Genomic DNA, 20,356 nt, shown 5'->3' with positions numbered 1-20,356 from the left:
GAGGGCATGATGCAGAGAGAGAGATCAAGGCATACAGAGAAATCAAGGCAGAGAGTGAGGCAGAGAGAGTGAGATAGAGAAGGAGAGAGTGAGGCAGAGAGAGTGAGTCAGAGAAAGAGAGAGAGAGAGCGAGGCAGAGAGAGAGAGAGTGAGGCAGAGAGAGAGTGAGGCAGAGAGAGAGAGCATGAGATAGAGCACGAGCTAGATATAGAGCATGGCAGAGAGAGAGAGCGAGGCAGAGAGAGAGAGAGCATGAGGCAGAGAGAGAGAGTGCGAGACAGAGAGAGATAGTGAGACAGAGAGAGAGTGGGAGGCAGAGAGAGGGAGCGAGGCAGAGAGAGAGAGAGCGAGGCAGAGAGAGAGAGCAAGGCAGAAAGAGAGCGGGAGACAGAGAGAGAGCAGGAGACAGAGAGAGCAGGAGACAGAGAGAGAGCGGGAGACAGAGAGAGCAGGAGACAGAGAGAGAGCGGGAGACAGAGAGAGAGCGGGAGACAGAGAGAGAGCGGGAAACAGAGAGAGAGCGGGAAACAGAGAGAGAGCGGGAGACAGAGAGAGAGCGGGAGACAGAGAGAGAGCGGGAGACAGGGAGAGAGCGGGAGACAGGGAGAGAGAGGGAGACAGAGAGAGAGCTGGAGACCAAGAGCAAGACCCAGGACAGAGAGAGAGAGAGCGATGCATCGAGAGTGAGGCAAAGAGAGAGATCAAGGCAGAGAGAGAGAGAGACAGAGAGAAAGCAAGGCAGACATAGAGCGTGAGGCAGAGAGAGAGAGTGTGAGACAGAGAGAGAAAGTGAGACAGAGAGAGAGGGAGGCAGAGAGAGATCGAGGCAGAGAGAGAGAGCATGACAGAGAGAGAGAGGGAGGCAGAGAGAGAGCGTCACAGAGAGAGCGTGAGAGAGATATAGACCATGCCAGAGAGAGCGAGAGAGCGGGGCAGAGAGAGAGAGCATGAGGCAGCGAGAGACAGTGTGAGTCAGAGGGAGAGAAAGTGAGACAGAGACAGAGCTGGAGGTAGAGAGAGAGCAGGAGGCAGAGAGAGAGCAGTAGGCAGAGAGAGTGCGGGAGAGATATAGAGCGTGGCAGAGAGAGAAAGCGAGGCAGAGAGAGAGTGTGAGACAGAAAGAGAAAGTGAAACAGAGAGAGCAGGAGGCAGAGAGACAGCATGACAGAGAGCACGAGAGAGATATAGAGCCTGGCAGAAAAAGAGGGCGAGGAAGAGAGAGAGCGTGAGGCAGAAAGTGTGCGAGACAGAGAGAGATGGTGAGACAGAGAGAGAACGGGAGACAGAGAGAGAGCGGGAGAAAGAGAGAGAGCGGGAGAAAGAGAGAGAGCGGGAGACAGAGAGACAGTGGGAGACAGAGAGACAGCGGGAGACAGAGCGAGAGCCCAGGACAGAGAGAGAGAGCGATGCAAAGAGACTGAGGCAGAGAGAGAGAAAGGCAGAGAGAGAGAGATCAAAGCAGACAGAGAGATAGACAGAGAGAAAGCAAGGCAGAGATAGAGCATGAGGCAAAGAGAGAGAGCATGAGAGAGATATAGAGCATGGCAGAGAGAGAGAGCGAGGCAGAGAGAGAGAGCGAGGCAGAGAGAGAGAGCGATGCAAAGTGAGAGAGTGAGGCAGAGAGAGAGATCGAGGCAGAGAGGCAGAGGGTGAGCAAGGTAGAGAGATAGAGGCAGAGAGAGCAAGGCAGAGAGAGTGCGCGAGGCAGAGAGAGAGAGTGTGACAGAGAGAGCGCAAGAGAGATATAGAGCGTGGCAGAGCGAGCAAGGCAGAGGGAGATAGTGAGACAGAGAGAGACCGGGAGGCAGAGAGAGAGTGTGAGACAGAGAGACAAAGTCAGACATAGAGAGAGCGGGAGGCAGAGAGAGAGAGAGCATGACAGAGAGAGAGCAGGGGGCAGAGAGAGAGCGTGACAGAGAGAGAGAGAGCGAGCATGAGGCAGAGAGAGAGAGTGCAAGTCAGAGAGAGAGAAAGTGAGACAGAGTGCGGGAGAGATATAGAGCGTGGCAGAAAGAGAGAGCGAGGCAGAGAGAGAAAGTGAGACAGAGAGAGAGCGGGAGACAGAGAGAGAGTGGGAGACAGAGAGAGAGCGGGAGACAGAGAGAGCGGGAGACAGAGAGACAGCGGGAGACAGAGAGAGAGCGGGAGACAGAGAGAGAGTGGGAGACAGAGAGAGAGTGGGAGGCAGAGAGAGAGTGGGAGGCAGAGAGAGAGTGGGAGGCAGAGAGAGAGTGGGAGGCAGAGAGAGAGAGCCCAGGGCAGAGCGAGAGAGCGATGCAAAGAGAGTGAGGCAGAGAGAGAGATCAAGGCAGAGAGAGGCAGAGAGAGAGAAAGGCAGAGAGAGAGAGAGATCAAGGCAGAGAGAGTGACAGAGAGAAAGCAAGGCAGAGATAGAGCGTGAGGCAGAGAGAGAGAGCATGACAGAGAGCATGAGAGAGATATAGAGCATGGCAGAGAGTGAGAGCGAGGCAGAGAGAGAGATCGAGGCAGAGAGGCAGAGAGTGAGCAAGGTAGAGAGAGAGAGGCAGAATGAGCAAGGCAGAGGGAGATAGTGAGACAGAGAGAGACCGGGGGCAGAGAGAGAGAGTGCGAGACAGAGAGAGAAAGTGAGACAGAGAGAGAGCATGCCAGAGAGAGCGAGGGAGCGAGGCAGAGAGAGAGAGCATGAGGCAGAGAGAGAGAGTGCAAGTCAGAGAGAGAGAAAGTGAGACAGAGTGCGGGAGAGATATAGAGCGTGGCAGAGAGAGAGAGCGGGAGACAGAGAGAGGGAGCCGGAGACAGAGAGAGAGCGGGAGACAGAGGGAGAGCAGGAGACAGAGAGAGCGGGAGACAGAGAGAGAGCGGGAGACAGAGAGAGAGAGCCCAGGGCAGAGCGAGAGAGCGATGCAAAGAGAGTGAGGCAGAGAGTGAGATCAAGGCAGAGAGAGGCAGAGAGAGAGAAAGGCAGAGAGAGGCAGAGAGAGAGAAAGGCAGAGAGAGAGAGAGAGACAGAGAGAAAGCAAGGCAGAGATAGAGCGTGAGGCAGAGAGAGAGAGCATGACAGAGAGCACGAGAGAGATATAGAGTGTGGCAGAGAGAGAGATTGTGAGACAGAGAGAGAGTGTGAGACAGAAAGAGAAAGTGAGACAGAGAGCAGGGGGCAGAGAGACAGCATGACAGAGAGCATGAGAGAGATATAGAGCCTGGCAGAGAAAGAGGGCGAGGCAGAGAGAGAGCGGGAGACAGAGAGAGAGCCCAGGACAGAGAGAGAGAGCGATGCAAAGAGAGTGAGGCAGAGAGAGAGAGCAAGGCAGAGAGAGGCAGAGAGAGATTAAGGCAGAGAGAGAGAGACAGAGAGAAAGCAAGGCAGAGATAGAGCGAGAGGCAAAGAGAGAGAGCATGACAGAGAGCACGAGAGAGATATAGAGCGTGGCAGAGAGAGAGAGAGCATGAGGCAGAGAGAGAGAGTGCGAGACAGAGAGAGATAGTGAGACAGAGAGAGAGTGGGAGGCAGAGAGAGAGAGCGAGGCAGAGAGAGAGAGCGATGCAAAGAGAGAGAGTGAGGCAGAGAGAGAGATCGAGGCAGAGAGGCAGAGAGAGCAAGGCAGAGAGAGCGCGCGAGGCAGAGAGAGAGAGTGTGACAGAGAGGGAGCAAGAGAGATATAGAGCGTGGCAGAGAGAGCAAGGCAGAGAGAGATAATGAGACAGAGAGAGACTGGGAGGCAGAGAGAGAGAGAGTGAGACAGAGAGAGAAAGTGAGACAGAGAGAGACCGGGAGGCAGAGAGAGAGAGAGTGAGACAGAGAGAGAAAGTGAGACAGAGAGAGACCGGGAGGCAGAGAGAGAGAGTGTGAGACAGAGAGAGAAAGTGAGACAGAGAGAGAGCGGGAGGCAGAGAGAGAGCGTGACAGAGAGAGCGCAAGAGATATATAGAGCATGGCAGAGAGAGATAGTGAGACAGAGAGAGACCGGGGGCAGAGAGAGAGAGTGTGAGACAGAGAGAGAGCGGGAGAGATATAGAGCGAGGCAGGGAGAGAGAGTGAGGTGGAGGGAGATAGCGAGGTAGAGAGTGAGAGCGAGGCGGAGAGAGCGAGACAGAGAGAGAGACCACGAGGCAGAGTGAGAGCAGAAGGCAGAGAGAGCGAGGCAGAGAGAGAGAGTGAGGCAGAGAGAGAGATCGAGGCAGAGAGGCAGAGAGAGAGCAAGGCAGAGAGAGTGCGCGAGGCAGAGAGAGAGAGTGTGACAGTGAGAGCGCAACAGAGATATAGAGCATGGCAGAGAGAGCAAGGCAGAGGGAGATAGTGAGACAGAGAGAGACCAGGAGGCAGAGAGAGAGAGTGCGAGACAGAGAGAGAAAGTGAGAGAGAGGGAGACCGGGGGCAGAGAGAGAGAGTGTGAGACAGAGAGAGAAAGTGAGACAGAGAGAGAGCGGGAGGCAGAGAGAGATCGAGGCAGAGAGAGAGAGGCAGAGAGAGAGAGAGCGCGAGGCAGAGAGAGAGAGAGCATGACAGAGAGAGAGCAAGGGGCAGAGAAAGAGCGCGAGAGATTTATAGAGCATGCCAGAGAGAGCGAGAGAGTGAGACAGAGAGAGAGCATGACAGAGAGAGTGCGAGAGAAATATAGAGTGTGGCAGAGAGAAAGAGAGCGAGGCAGAGAGAGAGAGAGAGAGGCAGAGAGAGTGTGCAAGACAGAGAGAGAAAATGAGACAGAGAGAGAGCAGGAGGCAGAGAGAGAGAGCGAGGCAGAGAGAGAGAGAGAATGAGAGACAGAGAGAGCGGGAGACAGAGAGAGAGCGGGAGACAGAGAGAGAGCGGGAGACAGAGAGAGAGCGGGAGACAGAGAGAGCAGGAGACAGAGAGAGAGCGGGCGACAGAGAGAGAGCGGGAGACAGAGAGAGCGGGAGACAGAGAGAGAGCGGGAGACAGAGAGAGAGCGGGAGACAGAGAGAGAGCGGGAGACAGAGAGAGAGAGCGGGAGACAGAGAGAGAGCGGGAGACAGAGAGAGAGAGCCCAGGGCAGAGCAAGAGAGCGATGCAAAGAGAGGGAGGCACAGAGAGAGCTCAAGGCAGAGAGAGGCAGAGAGAGAGAAAGACAGAGAGAGAGAGATCAAGGCAGAGAGAGAGAGACAGAGAGAAAGCAAGGCAGAGATAGAGCGTGAGGCAGAGAGAGAGAGCATGACAGAGAGCACGAGAGAGATATAGAGCGTTGCAGAGAGAGAGAGCGAGGCAGAGAGAGAGAGCACGAGGCAGAGAGAGAGAGTCTGAGACAGAGAGAGAAAGTGAGACAGAGAGAGATCGAGAGGCAGAGAGAGAGATTGAGGCAGAGAGATCGAGGCAGAGAGAGAACATGACAGAGAGAGAGTGAGAGAGATATAGAGAATGCCAGAGAGAGCGAGAGAGCGAGGCAGAGAGAGAGAGCATGAGGCAGAGGGAGAGAGAGTGCGAGTCAGAGAGAGACAAAGTGAGACAGAGTGCGGGAGAGATATAGAGTGTGGCAGAGAGAGAGAGCGAGGCAGAGAGAGAGAGCAGGAGACAGAGAGAGAGCGGGAGACAGAGAGAGAGAGCAGGAGACAGAGAGACAGCGGGAGACAGAGCGAGAGGCCAGGACAGAGAGAGAAAGCGATTCAAAGAGAGTGAGGCGGAGAGAGAGATCCAGGCAGAGAGAGAGAGAGAGACAGAGAGAAAGCAAGGCAGAGATAGAGCGTGAGGCAGAGAGGGTGAGCATGACAGAGAGCACGAGAGAGATATAGAGCGTGGCAGAGAGAGCAAGGCAGAGGGAGATAGTGAGACAGAGAGAGACCGGGAGGCAGAGAGAGAGAGTGTGAGACAGAGAGAGAATGTGAGACAGAGAGAGAGCGGGAGGCAGAGAGAGAGAGGCAGAGAGAGAGAGAGCAAGGGGCAGAGAGAGAGAGAGCAAGGGGCAGAGAGAGAGTGGGAGACAGAGAGACAGCGGGAGACAGGGAGAGAGCGGGAGACAGAGAGAGCGGGAGACAGAGAGAGAGAGAGCGAGACAGAGAGACCGAGAGGCAGAGAGAGAGAGCATGAGGCAGAAAGAGAGAGTCTGAGACAGAGAGAGAAAGTGAGACAGAGAGAGATCGAGAGGCAGAGAGAGAGATTGAGGCAGAGATCGAGGCAGAGAGAGAACATGACAGAGAGAGACCGGGGTCAGAGAGAGAGAGTGTGAAACAGAGAGAGAGAGTGAGACAGAGAGAGAGCAGGAGGCAGAGAGAGAGAGGCAGAGAGAGAGACAGTGTGAGGCAGAGAGAGAGAGAGCATGACAGAGAGAGAGCAGGGGGCAGAGAGAGCAAGTGAGACATAGAAAGAGAGGGAGGCAGAGAGAGAGAGAGTGAGACAGAGAGAGTGCGGGAGAGATATAGAGCGTGGCAGAGAGAGCGAGCGAGGCAGAGAGAGAGAGCGAGGCAGAGAGAGATAGCGAGGTAGAGAGTGAGAGCGAGGCGGGGAGAGCGAGACAGAGAGAGAGAGACCACGAGGCAGAGAGAGAGCATGAGGCAGAGAGAGAGAGAGCATGAGGCAGAGAGAGATGCGGAGGCAGAGAAAGAGAGAAACAGAAAAAGCGAGGCAGAGAGAGAGAGCGATGCAAAGAGAGAGAGTGAGACAGAGAGAGAGATCGAGGCAGAGAGGCATAGAGAGAGCAAGGTAGAGAGAGAGAGTAAGAGAGAGCAAGGCAGAGAGAGCGAGCGAGGCAGAGAGAGAGAGTCTGACAGTGAGAGCGCAAGAGAGATATAGAGCATGGCAGAGAGAGAAAGGCACAGAGAGATAGTGAGACAGAGAGAGACCGGGAGGCAGAGAGAGAGAGTGTGAGACAGAGAAAGAAAGTGAGACAGAGAGAAACCGGGGGCAGAGAGAGAGAGTGTGAGACAGAGAGAGAAAGTGAGACAGAGAGAGACCGGGAGGCAGAGAGAGAGAGGCAGAGAGAGAGAGAGCGCGAGAGATATATAGAGCATGCCAGAGAGAGCGAGAGCGAGTCAGAGAGAGAGAGCAAAGCAGAGAGAGAGAGTGAGACAGAGAGAGAGCATGACAGAGAGAGTGCGAGAGAGTGTGGCAGAGAGAAAGAGAGCGAGGCAGAGAGAGAGAGGCAGAGAGCGTGTGCGAGACAGAGAGAGAAAATGAGACAGAGAGAGAGCAGGAGGCAGAGAGAGAGAGCGAGGCAGACAGAGAGAGAGCGGGAGACAGAGAGAGAACGGGAGACGGAGAGAGAGCAGGAGACAGAGAGGGAGCGGGAGACAGAGAGAGCGGGAGACAGAGAGAGAGCGGGAGACGGAGAGAGAATGGGAGACAGAGAGAGAGAGAGCCCAGGGCAGAGCGAGAGAGCGATGCAAAGAGAGGGAGGCAGAGAGAGAGCTCAAGGCAGAGAGAGGCAGAGAGAGAGAAAGGCAGAGAAAGAGAGATCAAGGCAGAGAGAGAGAGACAGAGAGAAAGCAAGGCAGAGATAGAGCTTAAGGCAGAGAGAGAGAGCATGACAGAGAGCACGAGAGAGATATAGAGCGTGGCAGAGAGAGAGAGCGAGGCAGAGAGAGAGAGAGGCAGAGAGCGTGTGGGAGACAGAGAGAGAAAATGAGACAGAGAGAGAGCAGGAGGCAGAGAGAGAGCGAGGCAGAGAGAGAGAGAGAGAGCGAGAGACAGAGAGAGCGGGAGACAGAAAGAGAGCAGGAGACAGAGAGAGAATGGGAGACAGAGAGAGCGGGAGACAGAGAGAGAGCGGGAGACGGAGAGAGAACGGGAGACAGAGAGAGAGAGCCCAGGCACGAGAGAGATATAGAGCGTGGCAGAGAGAGAGAGCGAGGCAGAGAGAGAGAGCGAGGCAGAGAGAGATAGCGAGGTAGAGAGTGAGAGCGAGGCGGGGAGAGCGAGACAGAGAGAGAGAGACCACGAGGCAGAGTGAGAGCATGAGGCAGAGAGAGAGAGAGCATGAGGCAGAGAGAGATGCGGAGGCAGAGAAAGAGAGAAACAGAAAGAGCGAGGTGGAGAGTGAGAGCAGAAGGCAGAGAGAGAGCGAGGCAGAGAGAGAGAGCGAGGCAGAGAGAGAGAGAGCGATGCAAAGAGAGAGAGTGAGACAGAGAGAGAGATCGAGGCAGAGAGGCAGAGAGAGAGCAAGGTAGAGAGAGAGAGGTAGAGAGAGCAAGGCAGAGAGAGTGTGCGAGGCAGAGAGAGAGAGTGTGACAGTGAGAGCGCAAGAGAGATATAGAGCATGGCAGAGAGAGAAAGGCACAGAGAGATAGTGAGACAGAGAGAGACCGGGGGCAGAGAGAGAGTGCGAGACAGAGAAAGAAAGTGAGACAGAGAGAGAGCAGGAGGCAGAGAGAGATCGAGGCAGAGAGAGAGAGGCAGAGAGAGAGAGAGCGCGAGGCAGAGAGAGAGAGTGCATGTCAGAGAGAGAGCAAGGGGCAGAGAGAGAGCATGACAGAGAGAGCGCGAGAGATATTTAGAGCATGCCAGAGAGAGCGAGAGCGAGTCAGATAGAGAGATCAAAGCAGAGAGAAAGAGTGAGACAGAGAGAGAGCATGACAGAGAGAGTGCGAGAGAAATATAGAGTGTGGCAGAGAGAAAGAGAGCGAGGCAGAGAGAGAGAGAGGCAGAGAGCGTGTGCGAGACAGAGAGAGAAAATGAGACAGAGAGAGAGCAGGAGGCAGAGAGAGAGAGCGAGGCAGACAGAGAGAGCGGGAGACAGAAAGAGCGGGAGAAAGAGAGAGCGGGAGACAGAGAGAGCGGGAGACAGAGAGAGAGCGGGAGACGGAGAGAGAGCGGGAGACAGAGAGAGTGGGAGACAGAGAGAGCGGGAGACAGAGAGAGAGCGGGAGACGGAGAGAGAACGGGAGACTATGAGAGAGCGGGAGACAGAGAGAGAACGGGAGACAGAGAGAGAGAGCCCAGGGCAGAGCGAGAGAGCGATGCAAAGAGAGTGAGGCAGAGAGAGAGAGATCAAGGCAGAGAGAGAGAGAGACAGAGAGAAAGCAAGGCAGAGATAAAGCGTGAGGCAGAGAGAGAGAGCATGACAGAGAGCACGAGAGAGATATAGAGCGTGGCAGAGAGAGAAAGAGCGAGGCAGAGAGAGAGAGAGAGAGCGAGGGACAGAGAGAGCGGGAGACAGAAAGAGAGCGGGAGACAGAGAGAGAGCGGGAGACAGAGAGAGAGCGGGAGACAGAGAGAGAGAGCCCAGGGCAGAGCGAGAGAGCGATGCAAAGAGAGGGAGGCAGAGAGAGAGCTCAAGGTAGAGAGAGGCAGAGAGAGAGAAAGGCAGAGAGAGAGAGATCAAGGCAGAGAGAGAGAGACAGAGAGAAAGCAAGGCAGAGATAGAGCATGAGGCAGAGAGAGATAGTGAGCCAGAGAGAGAGAGCGAGGCAGAGAGAGAGAGCATGAGGCAGAAAGAGAGACTGCGAGACAGAGAGAGAAAGTGAGACAGAGAGAGATCGAGAGGCAGAGAGAGAGATTGAGTCACAGAGATCGAGGCAGAGAGAGAACATGACAGAGAGAGTGTGAGATAGATGTAGAGCATGGCAGAGAGAGAGAGCGAGGCAGAGAAAGAGCACATGGCAGAGAGAGAGCAGGAGACAGAGAGTCAGCGAGCAAGGTATAGAGAGAGAGCGAGGCAGATAGAGAGAGCGAGGCAGAGAGAGAGAGCGAGGCATAGAGAGAAAGAGAGCGAGGTGGAGAGAGAGTGCAAGGCAGAGAGAGAGAGTCTGAGACAGAGAGAGAAAGTGAGACAGAGAGAGACCGGGGTCAGAGAGAGTGAGTGTGAAACAGAGAGAGAAAGTGAGACAGAGAGAGAGCGAGGCAGAGAGAGAGAGAATGCGAGTCAGAGAGAGAGAAAGTGAGACAGAGAGTGTGCGGGAGAGATATAGAGCGTGGCAGAGAGAGAGAGCGAGGCAGAGAGAGAGAGCAGGAGACAGAGAGACAGCGGGAGACAGAGCGAGAGCCCAGGACAGAGAGAGAGAGCGATTCAAAGAGAGTGAGGCGGAGAGAGAGATCCAGGCAGAGAGAGAGAGAGAGACAGAGAGAAAGCAAGGCAGAGATAGAGCGTGAGGCAGAGAGAGAGCATGACAGAGAGCACGAGAGAGATATAGAGCATGGCAGAGAGAGAGAGTGAGGCAGAGAGAGAGAGCACGAGACGGAGAGAGATAGTGAGACAGAGAGAGAGCGGGAGGCAGAGAGAGAGAGTGAGACAGAGAGAGCGAGGCAGAGAGAGAGAGATTGAGGCAGAGAACATGACAGAGAGAGTGTGAGAGAGATGTAGAGCATGGCAGAGAGAGAGAGCGAGGCAGAGAGAGAGAGAGAGAGAGAGGCATAGAGAGAGAGAGAGAGGCAGAGAGAGAGAGTGAGGCATAGAGAGAAAGAGAGCGAGGCGGAGAGAGAGAGCAAGGCAGAGAGAGAATGTGAGGCAGAGAGAGAGAGGCAGGGAGAGAGAGAAAAACAGAGAGAAAGCGAAAAAGCGAGAGGCAGAAAAAGAGAGCAGGGCAGAGCAAGCGCGAGGCATAGAGAGCACGTGAGGCAGAGAGAGAGAACGAGGCCGAGAGAGGGAGCAAGACAGAAAGAGAGGGTGACGCAGAGAGAGAGACGAGGCAAAGTGCACGAAGCAGAGAAAGCATGACAGAGAGAGTGAGACAGAGAGAGAGAGCGAGGCAGAGAGAGCACGAGGCAAAGAGAGAGCACGAGGCAAAGAGAGCACGAGGCAAAGAGAGAGCGCGAGGCAGAGAGAGAGAGCGAGGCAGAGAGAGGGATCGAGGAAAAGAGAGACAGAGCGTGGCAGAGAGTCAGAGCAAGGTGGGGAGAGAGCACCAGATGGAAAGAGAGCAGGAGACAGAGAGAGTGTGTGAGGCAAGAAGAGGGAGTGAGGCAGAGAGAAAGCGAGGGGGAGAGAGAACGCAAAACGGAGGGAGAGCACAAGGCAGATAGAGAGCATGAGGCAGAGAGAGAGAACGAAATGGTGAGGCCAAATAGAGAGAGCATGAGACAGGGAAAGAGTCAGGCCAAGATAGGGGTCGAGGCAGAGAGAGAAATTCTGGCTGAGAGAGAGAGCGAGGCAGAGAGAGAGCACAAGGCAGAGAGAGTGATCGAGGAAGAGGGAGAGAGCGAGGCAGAGAAGAGATCGAGGCAGAGGGAGAGAGCGAGGCAGAGAGAGAGAGAGCACAAGGCAGAGAGATCGAGGAAGAGGGAGAGAGCGAGGCAGAGAGAGAGAGAGCACAAGGCAGAGAGAGAGCGAGGCAGAGAGAGAGAGAGAGCACAAGGCAGAGAGAGAGATCGAGGAAGAGGGAGAGAGCGAGGCAGAGAGAGAGAGTGAGGCAGAGAGAGAGAGTGAGGCAGAGAGAGAGAAAACAAGGCAGAGAGAGTGTGAGGTAGAAAAAGGGAGTGAGGTAGAGTGAGGCAGGGAGAGAGCATGAGGCAGCGTGAGGGAGCGAGGCAGAGAAAGAGAGTGAGGTGGAGAGAGAGCGCAAGACAGAGAGAGAGTGTGCAAGTGTCATGAAGCTATTAATGTGCATAATATGATTTGAAAATATTTTTCATTTAAAATAGAGGTTTAGTCTGTGGGTGTGTCTTATGTGGATTAAAGCCAGTTAGTCTGGGTGCTTTGATGTGTACTAGTTTTGATATGTAAGAGAGATAGTGTGCATTTGCATTTTTTGAATAGAGCATTCAAGAAGTGGGGTGAAAACTGACACCTATCTAGCAGATACCAAGCAATATGTTTATACGACTAATAAAATTGATACTATGAAAGGGATTTTATTGTTACAAGAGGCTGGTGATACAATGAGAATTTATATTCAATGAGCGATGCTAGATATAACTTCAGCAGTTGTGTGTGTGCAGGGCAGAGGCAATGTAAGATCAAAGCCTGTGAGCCAACCACTGTCTCCACAGGAACCAAAGTGAAAGGAACCTCATTTTCAATTCCTAAGGTGAAAATGCTTTGCCTGGTGTCTGGTTAAGTCTATGGCCAGAATTTTCACTTTGGCGCTGGGCGGGCATAGCACACCGATGTGTAAAATGACACGTGGTTACATTGAGCTTACATCCCAACATCACTGCGCATCATTCAAACCTTCCATTCGGCACGCACACTGGAGGCAGCCACACACCCACCAAAATGTCAAAGGCCTGTTAAGGCCATTCTAAAACCAATTGAAGGAATTATCAACACTGCCCGGGCAACTTTAAAGTTGGCGGCAGGTGAAGAGCCCAATGGGCTTTGCATTTTTCAGGGAACCTCATCCACAAGAGCACGAGGCAAAGAGACAGAGCGAGACAGAGAGAGAGCGTGAGGCAGAGAGAGAGAGGCAGAGAGAGAGAGGCAGAGAGAGAGAGGCAGAGAGAGAGAGAGCAAGGCAACGCATTCTAGACCGTCACTACCCTCGGGGTAATAAACTTTTTCCTCACATCCCCCCTAAACCTCCTGCCCCTCACCTTGTGACTGACCCTTCAACTAAGGGGAACAGCTGCTCCCTATCCACCCTGTCCATGCCCCTCATAATCTTGTACACCTCGATCAGGTTGCCCCTCAGTCTTCTTTGCTCCAACAAAAAACAACCCAAGTCTATCCAACCTCTCTTCACAACTTAAATGTTTCATCCCAGGCAACATCCTGGTGAATCTCCTCTGCACCCCATCCAGTGCAATCACATCCTTTATATAATGTGGCGACCAGAACTGCACACAGTACTCCAGCTGTGGCCTCACCAAGGTTCTACACAACTCCAACATGACCTCCCTACTTTTGTAATCTATGCCTCGATTGATAAAGGCAAGTGTCCCATATGCCTTTTTCACCACCCCACTAACATGCCCCTCCGCCTTCAGAGATCTATGGACACACACGCCAAGATCCCTTTGTTCCTCAGAACTTCCTAGTGTCGTGCCGTTCATTGAATACTTCCTTGTCAAATTACTCCTTCTAAAGTGTATCACCTCACACTTTTCAGGATTAAATTCCATCTGCCGCTTATCTGCCCATTTGACCATCCCGTCTATATCTTCCTGTAGCCCAAGACACACAACCTCACTGTTAACCACCCAGCCAATCTTTGTGTCATCCACAAACTTACTAATCCTACCCCCCCACATAGTCATCTATGTCATTTATATAAATGACAAATAATAGGGGACCCAGCACAGATCCCTGTGGTACGCCACTGGACACTGGCTTCCAGTCACTAAAGCATCCTTCTGTCATCACCCTCTGTCTCCTACAACTAAGCCCATTTTAAATCCACCTTATCAAATTACCCTGTATCCCATGTGCATTTGCCTTCTTTATAAGTCTCCCATGTGGGACCTTGTCAAAGGCTTTGCTGAAATCCTTATAAACTACATCAACTGCACTACCCTCATCTACACACCTGGTCACCTCCTCAAAAAATTCAATCAAATTTGTTAGGCATGACCTCCCTCTGACAAAGCCATGCTGACTATCCCTGATCAAACCTTGCCTCTCCAAGTGGAGATAGATTCTCTCCTTCAGAATTTTCTCCAATAGTTTCCCTACCACTGACGTGAGACTCACTGGCCTGTAGTTTCCTGGCTTATCTCTACAACCCTTCTTAAATAGCGGAACCACATTAGCTGTTCTCCAGTCCTCTGGTACCGCCCCCTTGACCAGAGATGAATTAAAAATTTGGGTCAGAGCCCCTGCGATCTCCTCCCTTGCCTCCCTCAGCAGTCTGGGACACACATCATCCGGACCTGGAGATTTGTCCACTTTTAAGCCTGCCAACACCTCCAATACCTTGTCACTCCCTATATCAATTTCCTCCATAACCTCACAGTCTCTCATCCTGAGATCGATACCTTCATCCTCATTCTCTTGGGTGAAGACGGATGTGAAGTATTCATTCAACACTCTAGTGATGTCCTCTGGCTCCACCCATAGATTGCCCCCTTGTTCCCTAATGGGCCCTACTCTTTCTCTGGTTATCCTCTTCCCATTGATATACTGATAGAATATCTTGGGATTTTCCAAGCGCTTTCTCATATCGCCTCTTTGCTCTCCTAATTGCTTTCTTAAGCTTCACCCTGCACTTTCTGTACTCCACTAATGCCTCTGCTGATTTGCTTCCCTTGTACCTGCTAAAAGCCTCTCTTTTCCTTCTCATCGTAACCTGAATATCTCTGGTCATCCATGGTTCTCTGGGCTTGTTACTCCTTCCTATCACTCTAGAGGGAACATGTTGAGGCTGTACCCTCCCCATTTCCTTTTTGAACACCCCCCACTGTTCCTCTGTAGATTTCCCCACAAGTAGCTGCTCCCAGTCTACCTTGGTCAGATCCTGCCTTATTTTACTAAAATCCACTCTCCCCCAATCCAAAACATTTTTTTGCAACTTGTCTATTTCTTTGTCCATAACAAACTTAAACTGTACCATGTTGTGGTCGCTATCACTATAATGCTCGCCCACCACCACCTCAGCCACCTGTCCGGCTTCATTCCCCAGAATTAGGTCCAGCAATGCGCCGTCCCTTGTTGGACCCTCTACATCTTGACCTAAAAAGTTCTCCTGTACACATTTCAAGAAATCCACTCCACCCAAGCCCTTAACACTATGTCTAACCCAATTAATGTTGGGAAAATTGAAATCACCTAATATAATTACCCTATTGTTATTGTTTTTACACATCTCCACAAATTGTGCACATATTTGCTCCTCAATTTCCCGCTGACTATCTGGGGGTCTATAATAAACACCTAACAATGTGGCTGCCCCTTTTTTATTCCTAAGCTCTACCCACAAAGCTTCATTCGATGCCCCCTCCAAGATATCATCTCTCCTTACTGCAGTAACTCACTCCTTAACTAATAATGCAACACCGCCTCCTCTTTTACCCCCTCTCCTGTCTCGCCTGAAGATTCTATATCCCGGAATGTTGAGCTGCCAATCCTGCCTCTCCCTCAACCACGTCTCAGTGATGGCTACTATATCACAATTCCACGTGTCAATCCTCACCCTTAACTCATCTGTTTTACCTGTAATACTCCTGGCATTAAAGTACAGGCCATCCAGCCTTGCCTTACTCCCTTGAAACTTAATGCAGCTGTACTCCCTCTGACTTGATTGTTTTACTGTATTATGATGTGTCCCTATTCTGCTAACATTCTGTGTCCCCTCCCCCTGCTGAATTAGTTTAAACTCCTCCCAACAGCACTAGCAAACCCACCCGCAAGGATGTTAGTCCCGCTCTGGTTCAGATGTTGACTGTCCCGCTTGGACAGGTCCCACCTTCCCCAGAAATGGTCCTAGTGATCCAGGAATCTAAAACCCTCCCTCCTGCACCAACTCTTATGCCACGTATTCATCTGCGCTATTCTCCTATTTCTGAGCTCGCGAGCACGTGGCACTGGGAGTAATCCAGAGATTACAACCCGAGAGGTCTTGCTTTTTAGTCGACTGCCTAACTCCCTGAATTCTTGATGCAAGACCTCATCCCTCTTTCTACCTTTGTCATTGGTACCAACATGTACCATGACCTCTGCCTTATCACCCTCCCCCTTCAGGATGCCCTGCAGCTGTTCAGTGACATCCTGGACCCTGGCACCAGGGAGGCAACACACCATTGTGGAGTCACGTTGACGGCCACAGTAGTGCCTATCTGTTCCCCTGACTATAGAATCCCCTATTACTATTGCTCTTCCTCCCTTCCTCCTCTCCTGTACAGACAGGCTGCTTGTGGTGCCAGAAGCTTGGCTCTGTCTGCACTCCCTGGAGGAACCAATGCCCTCATCAGCCTCCAATACATAATACTGATTTGCGAGCGGGACCCCAGGCGCCTCCTGAACTATCTGCCTGTTTCTCTTGGACTGCCTGGTGGTCACCCATTCCCTTCCTTCAAGTCCCTTCAGCTGCGGTGTGACCACCTCTCTAAACGTGCTATGCACGATGCTCTCAGACTCGCGGATGCTCCACAGTGTCCCCATCCCCCGTTCCAGCTCTGAAACCCAAGCTTCCAGGAGCTGCAGCTGGACACACTTCCTGCACACATGCTGGTCCCGGGCACTGGGAATGTCCCCGGCTTCCCACATGGAGCACGAGGAGCACACCACGGCTTTGAGCTCTCCTGCCATGACTTATCCCTTTAAATTAAACCTTTTAAATTAATTACTCTAGGGTCCTTCTTTCCTGATCCTTGTTACCATAGAATATACAAACTATAAACCACAAAAAGACCTTAAACTATAAGCAATGAAAGTAGTAAATACTTACCCGACCTTACCCACTACTTACCAGTCATTCCTGTCGCTTGTAGCCTCTACTGCTGCAGCAGGGCAAGACCACTCTCTGAAGATTTAAGAAGTTGGATAGCAAAGAAAAAAATGTAAAGAGCACCTCTTCCCCTCTGCACCAGATTCCCACTGTGCACCAAATTGTCAATACCCACACTCACTCTGGCTGTGTCTCACTCAGGATGAGGTCTCTCCCCTGTTCGTGTGCAAGCACACTGCAGTGTGCTTCTAAATGGACCCTTTCTTAAATAGAGCTGAGATAGCTCACACTAGTTAAGCTTCAAATAGTAATCAACACCTATTCAGGCCCTAATCAGGCTTCAGGTGATTGACAGTTAACTGTCAATCACCCGATTTCCTCTTCTCAACTATTCACAATTGTTACAGCTCGAATGGGAGAGTGTGCGAATTATCAGGCCCCACTACTCCACCGTCTGTAACGTTAACTTAAATGTTTAATTTTCTCACCAAAAAGACCAATTTTTTTGCCCATACTGCTAGTATCCAGAAGAGACTCTGACCAGGCTTATTTCCAAAAACTCAGAATGATTAATTTATTTTAAAACAAAACTTCTTTTATCAAGTTGCAAGTACTGGTTAACACACAACTGTAATCGGGAAAGTATATATTTTCACGTCAGGATGGTGAGTGACTTGGAGGGGAACTTCCAGGTGGTGGTGTTCCCATGTGTCTGCTGCCCTTGTCCTTCTAGATGGCAGTGGTCGTGGGTTTGGAAGGTGCTGTCTAAGGAGCCTTGGAGTGTAGTGCATCTTGTAGATGGTACACACTGCATATGGGCACTAACTGCTTCAGTAACTGAAGAGTTGTGAATGGTGCTGAACATTGTGCAATCATCAGTGAACATCCCCACTTCTTATGATGGAAGGAAGGTCATTGTTGAAGCAGCTGAAGATTGTTGGGCTGAGGACACTACAGAATTCCCCCCAGCACACACACACACAGGCAGAGACAAACAAAGGACAAGCGACAGAGATGGGCTTTGGAGGATGGGCGTTATAAAATAAAGGATAAAGTCCGCAGGGTCTCGCGCTGTTGACCTGGATTTTTCTCGTGTGCGGTCGGGCTGCTGGTCCCAGTGGGTGCCTGGAAGTTCCCACCACTGGCCTCAGCTCTGCAGGTCCAAATGCAGACTGGTTACACTGAGATGAGGGTTCTCTGGCTACAGGTTGATAGCTAAACGCATTTTTAGGAAAGGTAAAGAGAGGGAGCCAGTCAAGGTAGCTTTCTGTCCTCAGCTTGTTCCCCAACAAAACTGCCTTCAAAACAAGCAGGTTCACAACTTGTCTTTTTCTCTGCCATGTGATTGCCTTTGTCTCTCAGGTTTTCATTAATTAAAGTGCTTTTCAGTTCAAACAAACAACTCCTTCTCATATAGGTCAGGTGATTTCCTGGAAGAGGCCTGTTTGTTTACAGTTCCAAGGTGAACTTATGACCTTTTTAAAAACATCCCAGGTTAACATCCACATGTCCAGGTCATGCAAAAGAAAACTTGTCTCGTGAGCTATGATTCTAACACAATTTTCTTCAGCTAGAAATGGATCTGGAAGTTGAGTGGATGGCCATCTCTGTCTCCTCCCGAGGTCCCCAGCATCAATGAAGTCAGTACACAGCCGCTCCCAATTCACTTTGTGATATCAAGAGCTGAGTGCACTGCACACAGAGACAACTGGACCCAAAACCATCGCAGCTGTAGGACTGAAGCTTGTGCTCCAGAACTTTACCTGTGCTGCTCCAATACATCGACAACATTAGCATCTACTCAATGTGGAAAATTGCCCACGTATGTCTTGTCCAGAAAAAGGATAAATCCAATACGGCCAATTACCATCCCATCAGTCTACTCTCAATCATTAGCAAAATGATGGAAGGTGTCAACCACAGTTTTTTATTCATTTACGAATAAATGAATCGCTGGCTAGGCCGGTATTTATTGCCCATCCCTAATTGCCCTTGAGAAGGTGGTGATAAGCTGCCTTCTTGAGCCGCTGCAGTCCATGTGGTGTAGGTACACCCGCAGTGCTGTTAGGGAGGGAGATCCAGGATTTTGACCCAGCCACAGTGAAGGAACGGTGATATATTTCCAAATCAGGATGGTGAGTGAGCTGGAGGGGAACTTCCAGGTGGTGGTGTTCCCATCTATCTGCTGCCCTTGTCCTTCTAGATGGTAGTGGTCGTGGGTTTGCAAGGTGCTGCCTAAGGAGCCTTGGTGAATTCCTGCAGTGCATCTTGTAGATGGTACACGCTGCGTCAGTGGTGGATGTTTGTGGCTAGAGTGCTGGTTGGACAGGACATACCAAGGGATGGTGGTGTAACATTGTGTGTGGCTATCAACCTGTAGCCAGAGAACCCTCATCTCAGTGTAACCAGTCTGCATTTGGACCTGCAGAGCTGAGGCCAGTGGTGGGAACTTCCAGGCACCCACTGGGACCAGCAGCCCGACTGCACACGAGAGAAATCCAGGTCAACAGCGCGAGACCCTGCGGACTTTATCCTTTATTTTATAACGCCCATCCTCCAAAGGCCATCTCTGCAGAGAGACTCTATCTGTTTGTCCTTTGTTTGTCTGTGTCCGTGTGGGGGGATGGGGGAATTTTTTAGGAAGAGATAGATAGTTATCCTTCCCGATTACAATTGTGTGTTAACCAGTACTTGCAACTTGTTAAAAGAAGTTTTGTTTTAAAATAAATTAATCATTCTGAGTTTTTGGAAAGAAACCTGGTTAACAATTGGCCATTTCAGTGAGAAAATTAAACATTTAAACTAATTGATAATTCGCACACAATTCCGTGTACATGACTATGTCAGGCTGTTGGCTGATTAGGAGACAGCTCTCCCAATTTTTGCAAGGAGGACTTTGCAGGGTCAACATTGTCATTTCCCGTGCCTAGGTCGATGCTGGTTTCATTCCTTGTTTTTAGCAGTTTGATAGGCTATTTCAGGGGGCAGTTAAGATTAACATTACTGTGGGTCTGGAATCACATGTAGGCCAGACTAGGTAAGGAAGCAGATTTCCTTCCCTAAGCAATCATTTCATGGTAATCTTTTAATTCCAGACATTTTTTTTATTGAATTCCAATTCCACCACCTGCTGTGAGATTTGAACCCGAGCCCCCACAGAGTATTTACCCTGGGTCTCTGGATTACTAGTCAAATGACAATGCTACTACTCCACCGTCTTTCTCCTTGATAGTGCTATCAAACGGCACTTACTCAGGTGGAATAAGGAATAACCTGCTCACTGATTCTCAGCTTGGTTCTGTCAGAGCAACTTGGCTCCAGACTTTAGTCCAAAAATGAACAGAAGAGCTGAATTAAAGAGGATAAGTGAAATTGATTATCCTCGATATCAAGCAGCCTTTGACTGAAATAAAAACAGAAAATGCTGGAGATGGTGGTGTAATGGTAATGTCACTGGACTAGTGATCCAGAGAACCAGGCTAATCCTCTGGGGGCTGGGTTCAAATCCCACTACAGCAACTGGCAGAATTTAAATTCAATTAATAAGTCTGGAATTAAAAGCTAGACTTAGCAATGATGATCATGAAACTATTATCAATTGTTGTAAAAACCCATCTGGTTCACTAATGCCCTTTAGGGAAGGAAACCTGCCGTCCTTACCTGGCCTGGCCTACATGTGACTCCAGACCCACAGCAATGTGGTTGACTCTTAACTGCCCCTCTGAAATGGCCTAACAAGCCACTCAGGTCAAGGGCAATTAGGGATGGCCAACAAATGCTGCCCTTACCAGTGACGCTCAAGTTCCACAAAATATATTTTTAAAAAAGTAAAAATGCTCAGCAGGTCTGAGTGTATCTATGGAGAAAGATACAGTTAATGTTACAGGCTTGTGACCCAATCTCAGAACTGAGTAAAGTTAGAAGCTGTGTGTAAGTGAAAGGGGGGGGGGTGCTGGTGGGAGAAAAGGCAGGAACAACAACAAAAGGGAAGGTCTGTGATAGGTGGAGGGCAGGAGAGATTAAATGATGAAAGGTTCCATGGTGCAAGCCCAAAGGAAATGCTAATAGGACAAGTAAATAAAGAGATGTGTCTAAATGAGATGTGAATGACAAGATAGCAGCCATCGGAACTCAGCGCAGTTGAAAGATGAAGTGCTGTACTTTGAGCTTC

This window comes from Cetorhinus maximus, unplaced genomic scaffold (genome assembly GCF_964194155.1).
Source record: "Cetorhinus maximus unplaced genomic scaffold, sCetMax3.hap1.1 HAP1_SCAFFOLD_214, whole genome shotgun sequence".
Classification (NCBI taxonomy): domain Eukaryota; kingdom Metazoa; phylum Chordata; class Chondrichthyes; order Lamniformes; family Cetorhinidae; genus Cetorhinus; species Cetorhinus maximus.
This window is presented reverse-complemented; position numbering follows the sequence as displayed.